At 40.5% G+C, this 21,116-nt stretch overlaps 1 long non-coding RNA gene across 1 annotated transcript in view; it reads right to left on the bottom strand.

Annotated features, from left to right (window-relative positions):
• LOC148188830 (uncharacterized) overlaps positions 1 to 21,116 on the bottom strand; it is a 236,092-nt gene that overhangs the window by 74,297 nt on the left and 140,679 nt on the right. The window contains exon 3 of the long non-coding RNA XR_015777175.1: positions 15,721 to 15,887. This is a non-coding gene — a long non-coding RNA (uncharacterized LOC148188830). The remainder of the gene's footprint in view (positions 1 to 15,720; positions 15,888 to 21,116) is intronic.

The raw sequence follows: 21,116 nt of genomic DNA on the forward strand, positions 1-21,116 counted from the left end.
TCAAAGTGCTTTACAAACAATCAACAAAAAGGACGTTAAAAAAAGTTAAATGTTACTAAAAATGTTTCTTTTATAAAAGAAATAATTGTTATCAACAGTAAAGATAAGAACATAAGTATAAAAATACAACCACAAAATTATAAAACCACGATGTAAAAGCCATGATGCGTTTTTAGTTTATGTTCAAACTCTGAACGCAGCATCTCCAAATGTTTTTGTTCCGCTTTGTGGAAGAGTTAAAAGAGAGTAACGGATGTCATTTCAATCAAATCAAAGGCCAGCACTTTTATTTTTTGAAGAAAGCATTAAAGTGAGAATACGTTGAAACATAAGAAGGAGACGTTCATAACAAACTTTGCTCATAGAGGATAAAAAAACCAGAAATGTCCGCTCAATGTGCATCTCTTTTGTAAATTGTAAATATTTTTTGTGGGTTTTTCAAATGTTTTGGTCGCACTTCCTCCCTCGCTGTAAATAAACGCTCGCTGCTTTGACGTCTTACTCTACTAAAATAAAAGCAGATTGTTTCAAACTCTTGGCGGAGGATAATTTGTTCTTCGTCTGTCATTACATAACGTGGAATGTATCGACTTTGGTCAGCAGCTGACGTCAGTTATTGGTTCTGGTGAGACGTTGATAGGCTTCAGTGTGACTTGATGACAATTACAGAGTCGTTTCGGCAAATCTAAAAATGTCCTGCATGTGAGAGCGTTGCCAAAACCGGCATAATGAGAGGGGCGTTAGACCGAATGGTTCCTCATTTCCCATCAGTCACTGGGAGTTTGTAAACCACGCCGAGATCTGAAATAAATGTTTGTGCTGCGTGCTCGTGTCTCGGGGTGTGGATCCGTGGAAACACCACTTTCACATGGAGAGAATCAAAAGATGTAGTGTTTTTCAATCTCGGCAATTACACTTGGACATGTTGGGTTACACACAGCCCGCGCCGGCTGGAAAATAGAGTCCCCGTACTATGTTTTTTTTTGACAATGGAGACTTTGAAAGGCGTTTTGTGAATCAGCATTTTACCCCCGCCGACAAAGCTGAAAGAGCAGTCTGAAATTACCTCGGCAAACCGTTGGGGAGGCACGAAAAGTGTATTTTTTTTTCTCCGTTTGGCAAGAAAGGTGTTCATATATTTCCTCTCGTCTCCACTGCCTGAACCGCATACGCAGGTACAACAAAAGCAGACTGTGCATCAGATAAGTGCGTCCTGTGGAGACGTGTCCCAAGCCGCAGAGACGCAGGGAGCCGGGATGTCGTCCACGCTGCTGTCTGCAGCTTCAGGACTCTGTAATTAAGCTTCATTAAAGACGCCGTGACGGACGGACGGCAATAAAAGTCTCGTACGAGTGTTTGTGCTTGAATGTGTCTCGTTGTCAGAGCTGTCAGCAGCTCGTCCGCTTCTTCATTTCCTCTAACCGCCGCGGCCACGAAACCCCTCTGTTTCATTTCCTCTCGGTGCAGGTAAATCCTTTTTCCCGTCATCTGTGTGTTAATGCGGGTCACTGCTTCACGTCTGCCCATCAGATAAAGCAGGTTCCCAGTTTTATATCATCTTTAGAAGCGCTGTATGTTTAGGATTGACACAACAAAGACTAAAGTGAGGGCTGCGGCCAACCCAGCCATTAACTCAAGAGAAGTGTTTGTGATTCTTAAAGAACATGTACTGGTTTGAACTTAAAAAAAAAATGTGGTTTCTCTTTAAAAAACATGGGTAAAAAGGCAATGAGCAGCTTGTAAGAATTGCTCTTCAAACTGCAAGAAATTAGTAGATTAAGAAAATTATTTTTAAAAACCTAGAGAAAAATGTAAAAGGGAAAAAAGACAAAGGCAAGGGAAAAAAATATATTTATCATTATCATGATTTCATATTTAAAGTTACAAAATTGTTAGAATTTTCAAGCACTGTTTTCCAGGCCATTTTTTAAAATTTTTTTTTGTTATTTATTTTTGTAATTTTTGCTAATTTTTGTGGCTCATTGCCTTCTTCCTGTGTTTCTGAAAGAAATCAAGCCAATTTGCTACAATTTCAAAGGGTCATGGAGGTCTTTAAAATGTTTGCATAAAGTTAAGTTAAAAAAAAAATGGAGAAAAACTTGCGACTCTGTGAAAGGGATCCCTTGTAGTGAAAACCATCAACTGAATCTACAACACGTTTTTACTACCAACCCGTCAAATAGCTCGTTCAGTGGACGAGCTAGAGTAGATGTAGCTATCGTGATGTCGCTGACTGGTTTGTGGACCGCCATTTTTTAAGCCTCTCGGATTTTTGGAGCCAGAAGTGACCATATTTGGGGCGGGTGGAGCTGCTGACATTTTACGTAGCTTATTTCAGATCATTTCCTTTTTACTTTTACATTTTTTTTAATTTAATTTTATTTTTTCGCTGTTTGCAGGACACTTCTGTCCAAGTTTCTCATTAGATATATATTTTTTTTTTCCCAAAAAAATAAGCAGATTTTCTCAGGTTTCAGAGGTTTAAATTCTAGAAAAAGGTGTCTGAATGCAGCACATGAAAACTGATGTTGATCCAAGTGTTAAAGGGTCAATAAGTTATACAATAAAAAAAAAAAAAAAAATAGATACTTGATACATAACGCAAAACCATGTAGTATTACTTTTTTCTCCCCGAGTTTACTGGACAAACTGGCTCCTCAGGCGAGCTGTCTGACCGAGTCAGAGTCTTATATTCATTTACTGAAGGGTTGTTGGTTTGACCTCTGGCTCCTCCTGACATGTTCCCGAAGCCCAGCTGCTCCTGATGGATCAGGCCAGCGGCTCTCAGCCCCGTCCAGCAGAGAGACTCCGGTTAAAGACAGTCCACAAAAACCGACATCAAGAATCTCAGAATATTCAGGTTTACTGATAATAATATGGATCTGCGTCACCACAGCAGTGTTAGTTTCCATGTAATTATGCAACAAAAGGAAAAAAAAATCTGTTTTACGAATAAACATAAACTGGGGAAAGTTTAAAGACATTTTTATCTATATATTTAAGATATTCCTGACGATGTTTATGTGTAGTGATTTCCATCTTTAAAAAATGTGCACTAATATAATGTTTTGGATTTTTCCGATGCTGTGTGATGAAATATCGTGGAGGTTAAAGGAAGTTTTGCTTTATTTACATTCAAACTCAGTTTCCTGCAGCATGAGGCTTCCTAAATGGGCTGGTCGGCGTTACATTGTTTGCATTGGGCGGACCCACATGTATTACTGTGTAGAAAAACATCACACCACATGCCACCTGAAAATATGATGTGTTTGTGCTTTTATTATGTCAAAGGAGAGCTTTATTTGGCACGGGCCGCGGCACATTGTTTTCGTCTTTCAATAAAATAATGACTTTTAAATATCAGCCGACCGCGGCTCGAGATATAAAATGCATGTCACTATTTTAATGCATGAGATGCGGTTTACTGAACTGCCCTCGGTAGGTTCACTGGATGGTCAGCTGCTCCAGATTGGTTTTGGTGACCACAAATTTCCACTAACTTCCTTTGAAACCTAATCAGGTCTTCCTGTTGCACTTGGAATTCAAAGATAGGGCTTATCCCACTGCACTGATTAGCAGCAAAAATAAAAACAAAAGCCTTTTTCCCAGTTTGCTTTTTGGTCCAGTGGCCTCGGACTCTACGAGGAATATGATTCAGACTTTTAATTTGTGGTTCTCGGTGCTCTTGATCTCATTTCCTTTGGTCTTTCATGCAACTGATAGCAATGACAGACACCAGTCCTACATTAAATGCTGGTTATTAACAGTAAAAGCCAAAAGGTGCCAAGAAGGCTACATTTGTTGTGTTAAAATACTTTTCATGCAGCAGTAAATGATGAAACATCCGCGGCTGTAGACGCGCTGGTATGTGGAGTTTATTGTTGACTTTGGACGTCTCATCAGAGAGGCGGCTTTTGAGGGTTTTAGATAAGACGTCTCGCAGAGTGAGCGGCGATGTGCGGTGTTTATAAAACATCATCATGGGTTTTAGATGGTTTTATGGGCTACTGGATTTTGCACAAAGAATTCACACACTGTAAGTGCAACAACCGTACGTCATGCTGCAGGTGCTGCTCTCTACAGACACTAAACCTAATTTCCACAAGTGTCATTTTTTTATTTAAATATCTCCTCACTTTGTTTTTAAGTCAGCACAGTTTCCATGTTAGTATTTATAGATGGTGTGCGTAGCACCTGTATTTTATTCATTGATTCATGTTCTCAGGGACGTAACAGGGGCATTTAAAAGGGAAAAAAATACAGATCTGGGAAGGAAACACTCTCTGGATTACCCAGATTAAAGTAAAAACTTAATGTCTATATTGTTCTTTGTCAAAGCGTGTCGCTGCACTTTACAAAGCTGGATCATCCGAAAGTTTTGAATCCACAATTCCTCTGTGAAATCGTGGACTATCACCTCTCAGAAATCCCTCATATGTGGCCTCTCCCACGTATAAGGGGCTCGCCTTTCCATTATCACTCCATAAGACGCCTACATCGCCTTGGATTGGAAATAACAACAGCTAGTGTGGTGGCTGCAACAGAAATAAAGCTGCTGACGCTGTGAACATCCGTCGTGATGCTTCTTGGAGCGTTAGCGCGAGAGGAGAAGTCGTATAACATCACTCAGTGGAGACGCAATCATCTCGCAATTGTGTTTTATCGACATTTAGAAAATATCGTTCAAGTTTTGAGCAAATTAGTAATGGAAACCCGCCAACTGTTAATTCAAAAATATTAATCAGCGGAGCTTTAAAGATGCGAGCTGTTCTCGGCTACTTTGTTTGCTGCTAAAGTTGCACAACTGTGGTCATTATTTTTTAACCAGAGGTCATTCAGAGTCACAACACTGGAGAAATTTAAGTATAAAGGACCGATTGTCAGTCAAAGCGCCACAATTTGGGGTTGCATGTTTTTTATCCCCCTTTGACAACAGCAATATGTCAGTCACTAACCCCCATAAATTATAACAAAGTGGTTTATTCCAAACGGGTTTTTCCAGCGTCGCAGCGCGGCCGGTGTGATCTCATGGCTCAGACAGGTGGCTCGCAGCTGATGGAAACCTTACTCTCACTGTCTCGGCTCTCCACCTCCAGCTCGCCTACTGCGTCAAGGTAAAGGCCCTCTGAATTATGTGGAGGTGAATTCCCGGCGGTGGCAACGGGATATGGTAGCAGGGGGCACCAAACGGAGCTCTTTGGAGGAGCAGCGCGCTCATGAGGCGTCGAGTTTCATATCTTGTTGACAGCTCACGGGGAGAATTACCATGTGAGCCATTTGATTCCCCGTACGCCTGTGGGACTTTCTCTGATTTAGCTCCTCGTCCTAAACCCTCCGTGGTGAGACGCTGGCAGAATTATGCGAAACGAATCGCCAGCAGTTGTGGGGTTTCGCTTTCAGGCGTTGTTCATGTCGTGTGGATGTGACACTGATGGAATAAACCCACCAGGAATGTTTTTTGTGGTGTGACACAGTGTTCATTTCCGGCTGTCTCCGGCGTGCGTGCGGATCCTTAAAAAGAGCGAGCCATAACGCAGCACGGTTGGTGACAATAAAGAGGGAAAACATCTTTTAATGCTCGTGTCTGCTCAAACACACCAGCTAACTTGAAAATAAGATTTTAAACATGTGTGATCTGCTTACAGAAGGTTTGTAAACTCGTCAGGACGCACCGCAAACTCACACAACCTCTTAATGGAGTCAGCGTGACTCACGTGGCGCACATATCCAGGGCTGTTTTGACAGAAGGTCGATGTTAGAGGGAAGATTAAACAGTACCTGCGTGCAGCCGGCAGGTATGCAGCAGCTCTGCAGGCCACACACATACAGCAAGAGCCTTAATCACGTCTTTATCCACTCTGACAGAGAAAGAAAGGAAGAGAGAGAGAGAGACTAAAAGGCAGCAAAGCAGAAATAAAAAGGGTTATTGTGCAAGACGAAACTGAAACAGAGAGGAAGGACCTCTGCTCAAACAGCACCGTTACCAGAGGAAAATGTTGGCATTACGAATATGTCGAACACCACTAATATGTCACATTGGTATGTCTTAGAGGTCGACAGATTATTTCGGCCTGGCTGATTATCGGAACCAATTTTTGGCATTTTGCCAATTATCTCTAGCATTGTTTTATTTTAATGATTGCTTGCTTGGTTACTTTGTAAAACCTCAGGGAGCGATGTTTTATTTATTTATTTTTTATATTTATGAATTCATTTTTTTAATAAAAAAATTTCAATTGACAATAAAAAATTTGCTGTATGTGATGTTGAAGTGTCACTTTTGATTAATCATTTGTTAAAGGCATTTAAACACAGTTTTGTGTTAAAAAAATTATTTTTTTTTTTTCTGTCAGGAAAGTGCCACAAAAAGCAGTCGATTTTTACCTGAGACACCATTTTACCAAAAAACTGCTGCAAATCTTGCTTGGATATTAGAAATAGCGACTGTTTTTCACCAAGACATTGTTGTGTTTCCTGGCAGGATTGTGTGTCCAAAACTGGGTATTTTAAGCCAAAACGCCTTTTCCTAACCATAACCAAGTGTTTTTTGCCTAAATCTAACCACACGTTAAAACGTAAAGTGTCAACGTATGAGCTATATAATAATGTACAAGTGTAATGTATCTGCAGTTTGCAGAAACGTACAATGCCAACATTTTCTCGGGGCTTAGGTTGTGATTTTGCTCTGCCATTAAAGCATGTGTGCAGTCAGTGTTTGGTCGTGTTGTTGTGACGGAGACCACACCAATGCTCCTCCATTTCAAGGCATCTACAAATTGTTCTTGCATGTTCTTATCCGAGATTCAATCAGGGTCGACCTTTTAAATGTGAGCTCCAGGCCTCTAATCTGCCTCTGCTGAATGCATCAATCTGTGTCAAATCTCTGCAGAACAGTTCGCAGTGAGCTCACTGTTTGAGTGCCCAGCTTAAACTGCTGGATTACTTTTTCTCTCCTCTTTTTCATCTTTTACTCTTTCATTTACCGTCATCTACTTTTTTGCACAGAAAGTTTTGAAAATATTTCATAGATCTGCTGTGCAGCAGGAAAGAGATACGAGATGAAAGGGCAACAGTTAAATGAGCCATAAATTAATCATAAATGCTGAGAAATACAAAGAATTTTTTTTTCTCTTTTTCATATTTTGACTCAAACTTATCGCCATCAAAAATGTTGGCATTGTACGTTTCTGCAAAACACTGATACATCACGACTGTTCATTATCATGCAGCGGAAACCTTGAAACTTAACATTTCAACAATGCTATGATTAACTTGTGGTTAAGCACCACTTGGCTGTGGTTAGGAAAAGACCATGTTTTGGGGGTGTGAAGTAGTTCAATTGGTAGAGCGAGCTCCCCATGTACAGAGGCTACGACCTCGCCGCAGGTTCAATTCCAACCTCGGCCCTTTGCTGTGTGTCATCCCCTTTTTCTTTCTCTTTCTTTTTACTTTGTGTTACAGTTTTTTTTCATTTTTTTTCATGCACAGTACCCTTTTTTTCAATTTCTCTCTTAAGCTGCCTTATCTATTAAAGGGCCATGATGCACCATCCACTGTCCCCTCATCTTCCAGACAACAAAGACCACTCACAGACGATGTCAACTGAGAAACCTTGATCTTATGCATATGAAACATGCAATTGTTAGATAAACATTGAAAATATTAATTTATTCCACACTGCTCTACAAAATCTTCATCAGCAGAACTATTTTAAAGAAGATTTCAAATCAAGCGTAAATGAATAAATCTTTATAAATTAGAAACAGATTCTATTCCTAGTGGTTTGTGGAGCGGGCGCCCCATGTACAGAGGCTACGTCCTCGCTGCAGCAGCTACGGGTTCGATTCCGACCTCGGCCCTTTGCTGCATGTCATCCCGTTTTTCTCCCCCTTCTTAATCAAACAAAGGCAAAAAGCACAAAAAATTATATTTGAAAAAAATAATAAATAAAAACAAAAATAAACACTTCTTTGGTGAGGGTTTTAAACTGTATACATATATATATATATATATATATATATATATATATATATATATCCTGATTACTTCCTGTAAAACAGTACAGAAAACACTGGTTGGTAAATTCATTTTCATATCCAGCAAACAGCCAAGAATGACTAAAAAAATGTTTCTCCTGTATAATGCTGAACAAATTTATTAAAAAATTCCTTTTGGATACTTGCTTTCTGGGTGGCTTGTGCCGTAATCTCAAACATGAGGTGATTGTGGAGCGGCTCCAACACAAACCTCGCTCCCAGACAATAGCTCGCCTTGGTAGGTAATGTCCTGACTCTCTGAATTCCTCACAGTTTGCGAACACAAAGGCAGCTTTCCTCCCCGAACGTAATCACTTTATGAAGTATGTGAGAAAATACCACCAATAACGTGGCGGTAAACAACATTATAAGGGAGCCGGGGGTTGTCTTGGTGAGGTTACAACCCTGTTCTGCGGGGTTAAACAGAGTTCGGCGTTGCAAAACACAATCTGATGACTTGGATAAGCGGCAAAAATGGTTCGCCATTACAGTCATCCTGTTGAACGTATAGTGTCCCATTATGTTGGTGAAATTACACTTAATTAATTTTAAGGGGAGGGCAGCTGGGGTTGAGGGCAGACAGCGTTCCCATGGTTCATATCAGCAACGGAGGCTCTTTCTAATTTCACTCCCTCAGGCCGGCCGGGTGAATGGAGGGGCCTGTTCCTGATGTGTGGGCGAGTGTGTGGGCCTGATCTTTGGGCCACTCGGGGACGTGATGCCGAACCTGCAGAGCGCTCAGCCTTAATGCCGCCTGACAGCTCATGGCTGCGGCTCAGCTGCTGGCGTTTATGAAGGGAGGTCTCGGCTTACGGAGGAAGCTGGCAAGGGCGGCCGGGGTGGAGCGCCGAGGTTCACCGAATCCTCCGACGGTAGCAGAGCGCCCATGCTGTGAGCTCACCGCGCCTTTCCACAGGCTTCAGCTGTGTCTCAACACCCGGTGTAACATTTCACCACGTAATTAGATTACAAATGTAGTGTGAAATGAAATTGAGGAGGTGTTTCAAGGCGATCTCCGAGGTCACGCTTGTTTTTTTTCTCGAAGGTGCCAGTAGAGTCCATGGTTTCTTTCACGGCGTTACAATGGTGTCACATGTGCTGCCTCCAAGGTCTCCTGCACTTGCCAGTAAAAACAAGTGTCTTATAAATGCCTACTCCGACCCCCCCAGTCCATCTCGAAGGTGCTCTCACACTCACTCCAAGGTTGTTTCAGAATAAAACAATTATACGCCGAGCGCACACACAGGTTGTCGTGCCTCCGTGACCTCCCGAGCACTTACAATAGCTTCCAGCTGTCTCTTTGGGACTCTCAGGGAATATTTTTTAAAGCCAAGTCACTTTACTAATAGCCTTACAGTTGATTAGCGAGGCCTCATTCCAGAGGTGAAACATAATTGTCCCCACCTTGAGGCGCCAATAAATTTCATTATTTAGTTTGCAATGAGGAGAGCGTTTGTCCAAACAGTGAAAAATAAAACGTCATTACAGCAAAAGTAAGAGTTCATTAAAGCAATAAATTACATTAGCTGCACTTTACACAACCCTGTGTGGAATAATGGAGGTTTAGGGTGAAAATAGAGAAGATTAGAAGTTTATGTGCTGAAATGATAAATCAACAATCATTTTATGAAGTCATTCATCAAGAAAAAATGCCAAATATTCTTCAGATCCAGCTTCTAAAATCACCTCAGTTGTCACATAGTCGGAGTCGAACATGCGGCTGCTGCGGCGAGGACATAGCCTCAGATCATGGAGCGCCGCTAAGCTCCCGGGACGATATTTAGAAGACAGGTTGATTTAGAAAAGTCTTGATAGCAGCATCTATACTGTTTATACCACTTGTTTTTATTAATACTCCCCTTTTTTTTACCCCAATTCTTTATTAAGCAAGGACCATGTAAAAAAAACATTAATCTCAATATGAAAAGAGAGCGATTAATGCCAGATTTACACCTGCAGTCTCTGAGCAGGTACAAACAGAACAAACACCGAACACTAAAAACAATTATCACACGCACTAAAAACACGACATTACAGCGACCATACAACTCTGGCTCATGCTTCACTATGGCAGTCATACCCGTTGCCCTGATCGGCTAATTGTTAATTCCTGCACGTCGCCCACGGATCGTCTTCCATTTTGTCGCTTATCACGATGCCAAATGAATCAGCCAACTCGAACTCGGCGGAGCGGCCTGTTGCACGAGTTGTGCATAAGTTCTCTTTTAAGTTTGGGTGCAAAGTCCACATGAAACGTTTGATACAGGCCGCAAATGTTGTTTTCACTTTCTGTGGCCAATCAGTAAAAAACAGCACTATTCTTGATGTGGTGTTTATGAGAAGGTCATGTTGAAACTTTGTCCCAGTCTGTCAGCAGGTTCCTTTCATTTTTCATCAACGCAAACAAAATGACTCCAGAGCGCCGTTCCTTTCCGTCTCATGTTGTAATTCAAAAGTAAATAGATCAGTTATTTCTGTCTGCTTGGCAGAATTGAGCGTGCATATCAACAACATTAAATTATCAAAAGGATGCAGCCTGTCAGGCTGAATGTGCCACTGAAAGTTGTCATCATCATCAAAAAACCTTTTAAGTTAGGAATGAGTTAAGAATGACTCTATGGTACGGGGTAGGTGTAAATGTTAGGTGATATCTTAGCCTTACATCAGACCTTGTATGGTGCAACCGCTCAAATGAAGTTATAGCGTAAATCACCCGTACGTTATAAATGAAGCTACGCTCAAACTCACACACAGCTGGTGCAACACGCTGCGGGACTCTGGCAAACTCAAATGTGAATATTTCTATTTTTTTCTGTTTTGTTTTTTACAAAAGTAAAGTGAATATTTTGGGTTTAGGACTGTCGGCCAGACAACACAAGACATTAAAAAAGAGCAACTTGTGCTGGAGGTAACTGTGACTTTGTGACTGCTTTCATGACAAAATAATCAGCCGAGTAAAAACTAATGAAAGTAATTAAAAGTTACAGACTTAATCAAATCAAAGTGGGTTGTACAAATTGGTGAGTCATGAGTAAAAGATTAACAGACTGGGTTTTCACAAAAGTGAAAATAGCTTATTCTTTCTATTATTAAAAACCAACCAACAGAAACAAAGTCTGAGTCATTCAAAGGTTGAAAAACTTTGATAGAGGGATTTTTTTTCGGTGTCGTCTGGACGGTAAAACACCAGCGGCTGAGGCACCTTCAATTAAGCCATACTGTGGAAAACTCTTTGTTGGGTAAAAAAGAAAAATAGCTGTAGAAAAACACAAATAAATTGAATTTGCTGGGTGTCAGTGACCCGGGGAATGACTAATGTGAGTTGCGGGCCTCTGTGGGTGAGTCTGCGGACATTTGTAAGAGTGGGAAACTGAGCTGACGGAGGTTTGAATGGCACATAATGTATTTTTCTTCAGGAAGGAGAGTTTTCTGAGGCTTGGAACCCATTTCCACATCATGTCAGCTCCAGAGAGCTCCCAAAAACTGCACGTCACTTTTGTAAAATCACACTCCATTCACTTCCTTTATGCGTTCCCCAATCGCTCTTTTTCTCTCTGCGCACGGGCGTATTGAACAGAAAGTATCTCAGACCTTGTACACAGACAGGAAGTGTCCTAATTTCCGCCACCATTACCGAAACCTGGCCGTAATCGCCGCGTTTCTGGAGAATGCGTGCAGCATCACACAATATGCAGGATGCAGAGGGGAACATCTGGTGACAATCAGGGGTATCGGTCTTGACAGCGTAACTGTCAGCACGCATCTCCTGCAACTAACCATCGACTGCCTGCTCGGTTACGTTACCCAGAGGCCGTTTCTTTGTTTCCCCTCCTGTGCGGTTCGCAGGGAGCGTGTTTGTACAGATGACTCCCTGATTGCGCGTTTCTCACAAGGGATAAGAGGGCCTCGACCTTCAGAGTGCACTTTGCCAGGCGGTCGTTACCCGTTTACTGTTAACAGCGCTGAAGGTTGATGTGCTGAACAAGACTGTTTTCATTCACGGCGTATGCTGCTGTATGAGTTTAAATTAGAGACTTGCAAAAGAGTTAGAGATGCACACATCCACGAAACGTTGAGGAAGGTGCTGGAAACACATAAAGTGCAGACATATAACAGGAGGGTCTGCACACTTCAGCTCCCCAGCAGCTACATGCTCTTCTTCAGACTTAAACAATATAAGGCCGCCTTCAAAAATAGGTAAAATAGAAAAAAAAATAAAAATGAGAAATAAGTAAATAAATAAACAAGAATAATAATAATAAATAATAAATGATACTGACAAATAATATGGATAAATCAAAAATAATAATATATTTTTTTATCCTTATTTTTTAGTATCATGTACTTATTATTTATTTATTTATTAATATTTTTATTTCACTATTTTTACTATTTTATTTTGAGCCTTTAATGTTTGTCTTGTCTTATGACACTTCTGTTGTAGAGTTGAAAACTTCTTGGTATCACATGACCTGTCAGGTGACCCGTTCATGCTATTTATGGGGTGTGTCTCTGTATTTCTTCATGTTTGAGGAAGGGCTAATGCCCGACACGTCACACATGTGGAGATAATCAAATAAAGTTTCATGGGAGCATGCACTAGTGTGCAGACTTTATTTATTCCTTCATTTTTATTTTTGGTCCAGCACCGAGTTTTTATCACTTTTGGATGTGCGCTCTGCTTGAACTTTTCTCTGCCATCTAAAACAGGCCCAAGTCTTCACTCACATGAACACGTCACCTGATGTGAACCATAAACCCAACACCTCCAATAGTATTTACGTAAAATATACAGTCAGATAATTAAAAAGGAACACAAAAGACTGGACACAAGATCATAGAAATATAGAAAAATACCTCACAGCACAAGCCTCTAGAACATGTAGAGGCGCCTCTGTTTATATCCAGCTATATTAAATGTATGATGTTTGGGACGCCTGGTGGCTCAGTGGATAGAGCGGCTGCCCATATACAGAGGTTGCAGCTGCGGCCGCTGGTTTGATCCTGGCCTCGACTCTTTGCTGCATGTCGCCCCCTCTCTCTCTCCCCCTTTCACGCTTGAACTGTCCTGTCCATTAAAGGCAATAAAAGCTGAAAAAGAAAAAAGTATGATGGTTAAACTCTATAATTACAATAATTACAATAACTATCTACATAGTTTTCTGGACATTTTACTATATTTAGAAAAAAATCTAAAAAAAAATCTACCCTCACGTAATTTTAAAGTCAGTTTCTTTCACCTTTTATTGTTTATTTTTTTGCACTGAAATTTCTTGCCGAGTTGCTTATTGCCTTTTTCTCATGTGATTTAAAGAAATCAAAGCCATTTCTCTGGTCTGAGGGGTTTAAATACTTGTGAAAAGTGTCGACCAGACTGACGCTGATCCAGGTTCTAAAGGGTTATACAGAAAACATATTTTACACTGAGAATACATTTACTTCCAACGGAGTACTTCAGTGCTGATTTACTCAAAAAAAATATGACAATACTTCCTCCACTACAGATGACAACTTTTTTGGTCTGCATTTTGCAGTCATTAAGCTAAAGAAAACGCCATCTTGCGCCCGAAAGATCCAACAGTGAACAAACACAACACAATACATAAATACACTAAGTCTGACAGCTGCAAGTACGTAATGATTGTCTGAGCAAATACTTTAAATATAATTTTTTCATTACATCATTTCAAACACATTTCTCCCAAATTTTGCTTGACATATTCGTGTCCTGGGAAAGTCTGGGATGTCCACTAAAATTTAAAACAAGGTTTTGTTGGTTTGGAGCGAGTCTGTCTGCACAGCATGAGTGTGTAGCGTCTGACCCACAGGCTCATCAGTGAGGTCTAAGGAGTTTAACTTTGAAGAAAAAGTCAAATATGACATGTGAGATGCTCGAGGAAAACCTATTCTGCTAAAAACAAAACCGATACTTAAACAATTTCTCAGGTTTCCTTTTTTTTCCCCTCAGTGAGCACCTCTGTGAGCCAAGCCTCCCTCCTCTGCGGTGCTCCCCGCAGCGCTGCAGTAGTCCCACATTTCCATGTCAGAGGAAGAGAAAACATCACTTTTGTTGTGATCACACTGAGCACTAACCAAACTGATCATTTTCAACAAGTAATGGTTTCAGGACTGCTAATAGACAGTTAGGTTTCATCCAGCTGGGATGAATTCGGCCACTTGTTGTTTACATTTCCCAAAATGACATATAGAGTTTCTCCAACATGTGCTGAGGAGGTTGGAATATGGCCGCTCTGTAGGTGGGAGCTTTTTCAGCTCTGTGTTGCAGCTGCTCTGCAGTTTATTAACATGCAGGACTGCGCAGAACGAGGGCTCTGTCTGCTTCTGAAACAACACTACAAATATCACTACAGTGTGGGCACGCTCTGTGCTTCGGTGTTTAACTCTGCAAAAACATTTTCCACGCAGATACTCGAGCTTAACCAAACACCGCTGCCACTTTAAAACTGGAAATTATGTACGGACAGGAAATATTGAGTGACGTTTTGCAAGATTCCTGAGTTAGCATAAAACTCAAGCCCCGTTTAAGCGCATTAATTGGTTATTTTAGAAAAAGAAAAAAAAAGAAAGCGTAAATGACATGTTATACAGCTGGGCTGTATAATGAAAACAGTGAAAACACCTGAATTTTAACAGCACGACCCAAAAGCCAGAATATAAGTGAACCACAGGGAAACAGGCGCTCCGAGGATACGGTCAGTGCTGCGTTTGGGAACAGGCAGGTCTTTGGCTGAAAGGTTTGAGTTTCCAGACGAGCTGTCAAGATCTGGGTTCAGAAAGTGTGTGTGTGGATGTTGTAACTGTGACGGAGGTCGAGATGTGCTCAGACGACCTTCATTCACCTCACTGAGGAGATTTGTGACAGTCTTAGATGAATTAAAATGTTAAATTGGGGGATAAAACCACCTATAGGGATGCACGGTTCCCTCTTCACCTTAGAGTTAATTACATTGTTTTTTTCAATGTGTTTTTATTGTTTTAAACCACAGACACACTCTTTTTGGTCAAAAATCTGGTTTAAACCTGATTAAATTAAACTATTGGCTTCAATTTAATGTGCAATTTATACTGTTTTTAAATGGGTGGTATTTATTATCTTACACCACCTGTTTTGGAAAAAGCGACTGATTCAAACCTGAAATAAAGTTTTAAAATGGTTTTTAACTGGTTTAAACTGGTTTTAAACCTGAGTTTTACAGTTCACTCTTTACCTTAGAATTAAAAGTTCGTAAAACCAGTTTGAATTAAGGTCGTCATCGACCAATTGAATTTGCTCAGTTGTCCTAGAAGTATCGATGTTAAAACCGTTCGAGATTTGACGTACTGGTTTAAAGTAGTTTTAAACTGGTTTTGACCCGTTTTTAAACGTGAGAGAGACATGTTTAATTTAAATGTAAATGTGTCATGGTATTGAGTCACGCAGATAGTTTTGGTTTTCTTTGCTGCTGTTTTGAGATTTCCATCTATAGGATTTCTGTCGCCACTGCGGGACAAAAAAATTGGACTAAATTGTGTTTGTGGTGCTCAAAGCTTTGAAAAATTATATTAAAAAATTGAAACAGCAATGTGTCTTTCCAGAAACTGCATTCTTAGCACGTCATAATCCACAGACTTTAACTGGAACAATGAAATTAAGACCGAAGAAAGTCCCTGAAACGCGTCTTACCTCTGTGATTCAACTTTAAGGTTTTGTGTGAATGCGTCAGGGTTCAACCATTTAGACCGAAGTCTCTGAAGTCTTGTTGATGCAGTTTGGTGTTGGGAGTCACGGGGGTCACACGGGTCATGACAGGCCATTTCTGAGGAAGTGGTGAGCTGTGGAAGTGGCGTGACCTGCAACAAGAAGTCATCAGAAAACAATGAGATGGGATCCATATGCATCCCATAATCCTTCACAGTCAAAAAACCACTCTCCTCTCGCAGTGATGGGTGTAGCTGTGGGTTCAAATTCCATACGTCAGACACAGAGCAGAGCGCTCCGAGTGTTTGGCTTTCCCTCCAGACTCTTTGCTGTTCCTGTGATTTCTTTATGATTCGGCAATAGACGGGAGCATTAAATCTGTTTGCACTGGCTCCGCTCAAAGTATGTACACATGTTTTATCTCAGCTTAGATAAATCCACATCTTGTCACTCCCTCCAGTCTGGGACAGTGAAAAGTGTTTGTCTCTGTTCTCTCCTTTATATGTTTTAAAAAGGTTTAATGTCTAAATGTATTTTATGTAGGATGATGGAGACGGCATGAAAGGATTACCCAGAGAGCCGAGGGGTCAGGGGCCCGTGAGCCGGAGCCTCTGTCTGAAGTGACGGTAACATATCTTCTCAGAAAGTCAACTAAATGACTACAAAGAGATGTGAAACGACCACAAAGTGATGCAAGTGGCCACAAACACAAACAAAATGACAGCAAAGAGACACATGACTTCTAAAACAAGGCAAAATAGCAACCACAAAGAGACACAATTTAACTTAAAAAGACACAAATCAACTGTAAAGACACAAAACTTCCAAAATAAGGAAAAATAGCAACCACAAAGAGACACAAATCAACTTAAAAAGACACAAATCAACTGTAAAGACACAAAACTTCCAAAATAAGGAAAAATAGCAAACACAAAGAGACACAAATCAACTTAAAAAGACACAAATCAACTGTAAAAGACACAAAACTTTCAAAATGAGGAAAAATATTAACCACAAAGAGACACAAATCAACTTTAAAAAGACACGAAATGTCAACAGAGACACCCAAAAAGACCGCAAAGAGAAACAAGCAATTATAAAGAGACACAAAGCAACTGTAAAGAGACACAAAACTTCCAAAATGAGGCAAAATAGCAACAGCAATGGGACACAAATCAACTGCAAAGAGAGCAAAACAACAGCAAAGACATCCAAAAAGACCAGAAGAGAAGCAAGTGATTATGAAGAGATGCAAAGCAACTGCAAAGAGACAATAAACTTCCAAAACAAGAGGCAAAACAGCAATCACAAAGAGATGCAAACTGACCGCAAAGCTACACAAGTGACCAAAAAGAGACCGAAAGCAACTGCAAAGAGACATAAAACTTCCAAAACAGACAAAAATAGCAACCGCAAAATAATGAGCACAAAGTGAATCAAACAGCCACAAAGAGAAGCAAAATTACAACAAAATGAGGCTAAAAGACATAAAAAGACGGGTTTCCATTAACCCTCAGTAAGTCGCAGAACCTCACTGAGAGGAAACGCTGTCATCTCGCCATTGTATTTTATTGACATTTTGAAAATATCGCTAAAGTTTTGCATGTCCTTTGTTCTTACATTTAAGCTCACAGTCAGAGTGCCCTCAACGTACATCATAAAACGTTCAGGACCCTCGTTACTGACCTGATCTGCCATTAACAGAAAAGGTTTATACCACACTTGAGTAAGTCATGAGGAAAAGTCAAAAACAACTTTTAGTTTTATGAGTCCAAACAATAAAATTTGGGAGATAAATGTTCCTGCAACAGTCAAAACCAAAGAGACTTTATGGGAGATGACGTCCTTACACATAAAGGTTTAAGCTGTTGTATAATTTGGAAATTGAGCCATGTGTTCCACTTCAGGACTGAAACTTATGCTTCAATATTCCCATGAAAGAACACATTTCAGGCCACTTGGCGTCCCCCAAAGAAAGCCATTGCATCTCCTTCAAACTAATCGGGTCAAATTGCCTTTGGATGCTGATCCAGGGTCTGCTTTGCAATTTCCTCAGCAATATTTTAGGTGAGGGGTTACAGCAGGAATCCTGATTCCCAGTCAGGGAGTCCAGGGAAGAAAGGGACGGCGTCCAGCAAGTTTAATTCTCTTAACCTTTCATTTAATACAGCGGAGAATTCCTGTAATTAATCAAACTGTCATCTCACATCCAAAGTAATAAGACCGCAGAGCCAAAATATCAAAGTACAGTACAGTCCAAATATTTATCGAGCTCTGTGTAATAACAGGAGTCTTGCTTTATGCTTTGGGCCCGCTAACACTGTTTGATAATAGTGGAAATAACAAAGACCTTCATGAGATTATTCATCATTGAGCTGAAGGAAGAAAAACAAGTAAGTTGTGGAAGAGTTTGTGTCTCTTAGGAAGACAAAATCTACGAAAGTAAATCTGTTCCATTTGATTTTGAAATTAAAAAGTTGTTGAATATCTAGCAACATTTATGCATTGAAATTATTTATCAGATTTTTTTTTGCCTCTGAAATCAATTCTTCAAATTTTCATAACTATTTTTCACCTTTATTTTCCAATTTTCACAAATTCAGAATCAAAAATTGAAAAAATACATTTTCAAGTTGCTCAAATTCAACAGACCAAATTCAGAGGGCAAAATATGACGTACACAATTCAGAGCCAACATTTGGGAACCCAAAGATGAGTAGTTAATTCTGCATCAAGTCAAACCAACATCCGGCCACTCAAAGTTACACCTCAATGGTCACGAGACGCCGATGCAGGAAGAAAAAAAATATTTTTTTCCATTTGTGTACTTCACTCTTGTAAGATTCAGTAATAAATAACACACTTATACATCAACAAAATTTATTAGACTCCTGCACGAAATCCACTTGTTTGTGGGACCAATCCTCCTCCCATCCGTCCTGAGCACACTCGGGCATCTTAAATCACGTGGTTGCTGGCAGCGTTGTGACCTGACGCTGTCCTTCAGTGTTTTATGTGCACGCAGCTGGTTCTGTCTGGCTGCGTTTTACGTGACGCCACCCATGCGTGTTGCATGTAACGTGCTCTGTGCCACCAAGCTGTCCATAGACGTGTAATAACAACGCGATCCTTATCCGACGCTGTCCAGCCGTGACCCAGTTGGACGCAGAAGGTGACTTTTGTCGTCACGCTCGTATGCTGAAGCAGTGACAGAGCGGACGCATTTGATGAGTTCGGAGTGAAAGCGGGCTTGACCATTCAGGGTCACGCAGTCATGTCATGTAGTTATGATGCTGTTATTCAGCATCTTTATGCCAACCCCGTCAGGCTGATGGATTATTTTAGGAATCACAGATTTTAACAAATTTGTGACCAAAATTTGAGAGTAAATATCAATTAAGTGCTGAAAAAAGTCTTTCACATAAATTGAAATTGTGAATATAAAATACAGCTGATTAAAACTGTTTTTTTTTTTTTTTGCTTTTCCAGGTCACATGATGCTATGGCTATGCACATGTTGATAGGAAGTGGCTCCCTCATGATGCAGCAGGAGATACAAGAGCTGTTATCGCATCGCATAACTTCTCAAAAGTCAAGCAGATCATCTGGAAATTTTTAATCCTCAGTGAAATCGTGGACTATCACCTCCCAGAAATCCCTCATTCGTGGCCACTCACGTATAAGGGGCTTGCTTTTCCATTATCGCTCACATAACACACCAAATTCAAAATTTCAGAGCAATATATCTATTAAGTGCTTTAAAAAGTCTTAAACTTAAACCTGTGAAAAATGGGAGCAAAAACAAAACAGCTGCGTTTAAATTTTCAGTCAGTATATATGTGCTTACCATCAGAAGGTTTAACTTCACTGTAACACTGATTAATATACATCACATGCAGAAAGATCTAAAATTGTCCCACTGATCAAACGCAGTTATCTGGATTTTTTAAAAAGGAGAGAAACACATTTGCAGACCAACAATCTGGGAAGCATTATGTCCCAAATATTTGACTCGCAGTGAAAAGTTGAGATGCTTTCGTCTGCTTGCTGACAGCGGTGCGCACTGAGACTCACCATGGCCCGTCTCTAAATTTCCACTTTTTTTTAAATACATATATAAACCAGTTCCAGAGGCTGCAGCTTCCAAGAGGAGTTCTGGCCGTTATATCAGACTCATAATCGCCTCTAATTGGCGAGAGCGACCTGGAGCGTGAGGAATTCTGACTTTGTTGGTCACTGCTGACACGTTACAAGACAGTTACACAGTGCAGGGCTGACAGAGCGCTGCAGGTAGAGGACAAAAGGTAAGCGGACCGCACAAACAGCGAAGACAAGATGATAGATTGTCTTCATGCTGTGCTCTCTTTCCAAACTTTTTACACGGTTTCAGCACTTATGGAATTTTTTTTTATGATTTGAGTCACCCTCGGGGCCCAGAAATCTGTCAGACACGCGCAAAAACAAAATATACAACACACAGAGATAAATAAACACAGTTTTTTGAATTTATTTATGCCTGTTTTTGGCATATTATCTCACGTGACAGTCTCAGCGAAGGAAAAAAACCATCAATATTCTTGTCAAAAAATTCCCAGACATCCAGAAAGAGCCACGGGTGGGAAGAAGACGCTTCTTGTTCGAATTATATGCAAATGTGAGCAATCTGCAAAAGCAATGTGCGTGATGGGCCTCAATAAACCTTAAATGACAAATGTTCTTCTTGGTTGCATGAAAGAAAAACAAGAATAGTCCCGTGACAGTGGCTGCGAGCTCTTGGATGCGTTTTCGACCGCGGCCCTCGCGATGACACAGCGGAAGGAACGGGACCTGAGTGAACCGGCTGAACCGAGGCGCTGCTGAGAACCGGCCCTTCCTAACCACAACGCATAGCTGAGAAACTGTTTTTCACCACATGTCACGTCATCAGGCAGATGAATTTAATAACACCTAGAAGGGATGTTTGGAAAGATAAGTAATTTAAAATTGCTATAGTGATGGAAGGATAACAAACATGAGGTCAATAATGGGCTTCATCTGAGTCAAAGTGTGACCGTAAATCCGTCCGTCGGTTCGTTCTGGTCTGAGGATTCGCCACAGAGGGCGATGTAATCTCTTCTGGAAATCTTAGACGACCACAGGAAAGTATTTAAAGGGGAACTCCACACAAAATCCTATTTTTGAGTGTAAACATTTACTCTCTGAACTTAAAAAGATCACATCTTTGCATTATAATGGATTCAAATAGTGAACATAGAGGCAGTATCCAAATTTCCTGAGGAAAGGACAGTTCACACACAAATAAAAATGCAGATTTTTCCTTAATACACACACACACAATTGTAAAACAAATAACGTCTCTTTTATGAAAAACCATTTACATT

The sequence above is a fragment of the Plectropomus leopardus genome, chromosome 8 (genome assembly GCF_026936395.1).
Source record: "Plectropomus leopardus strain MGB_pleo_1.0 chromosome 8, ASM2693639v1, whole genome shotgun sequence".
In the NCBI taxonomy this organism is placed as follows: Eukaryota; Metazoa; Chordata; class Actinopteri; order Perciformes; family Serranidae; genus Plectropomus; species Plectropomus leopardus.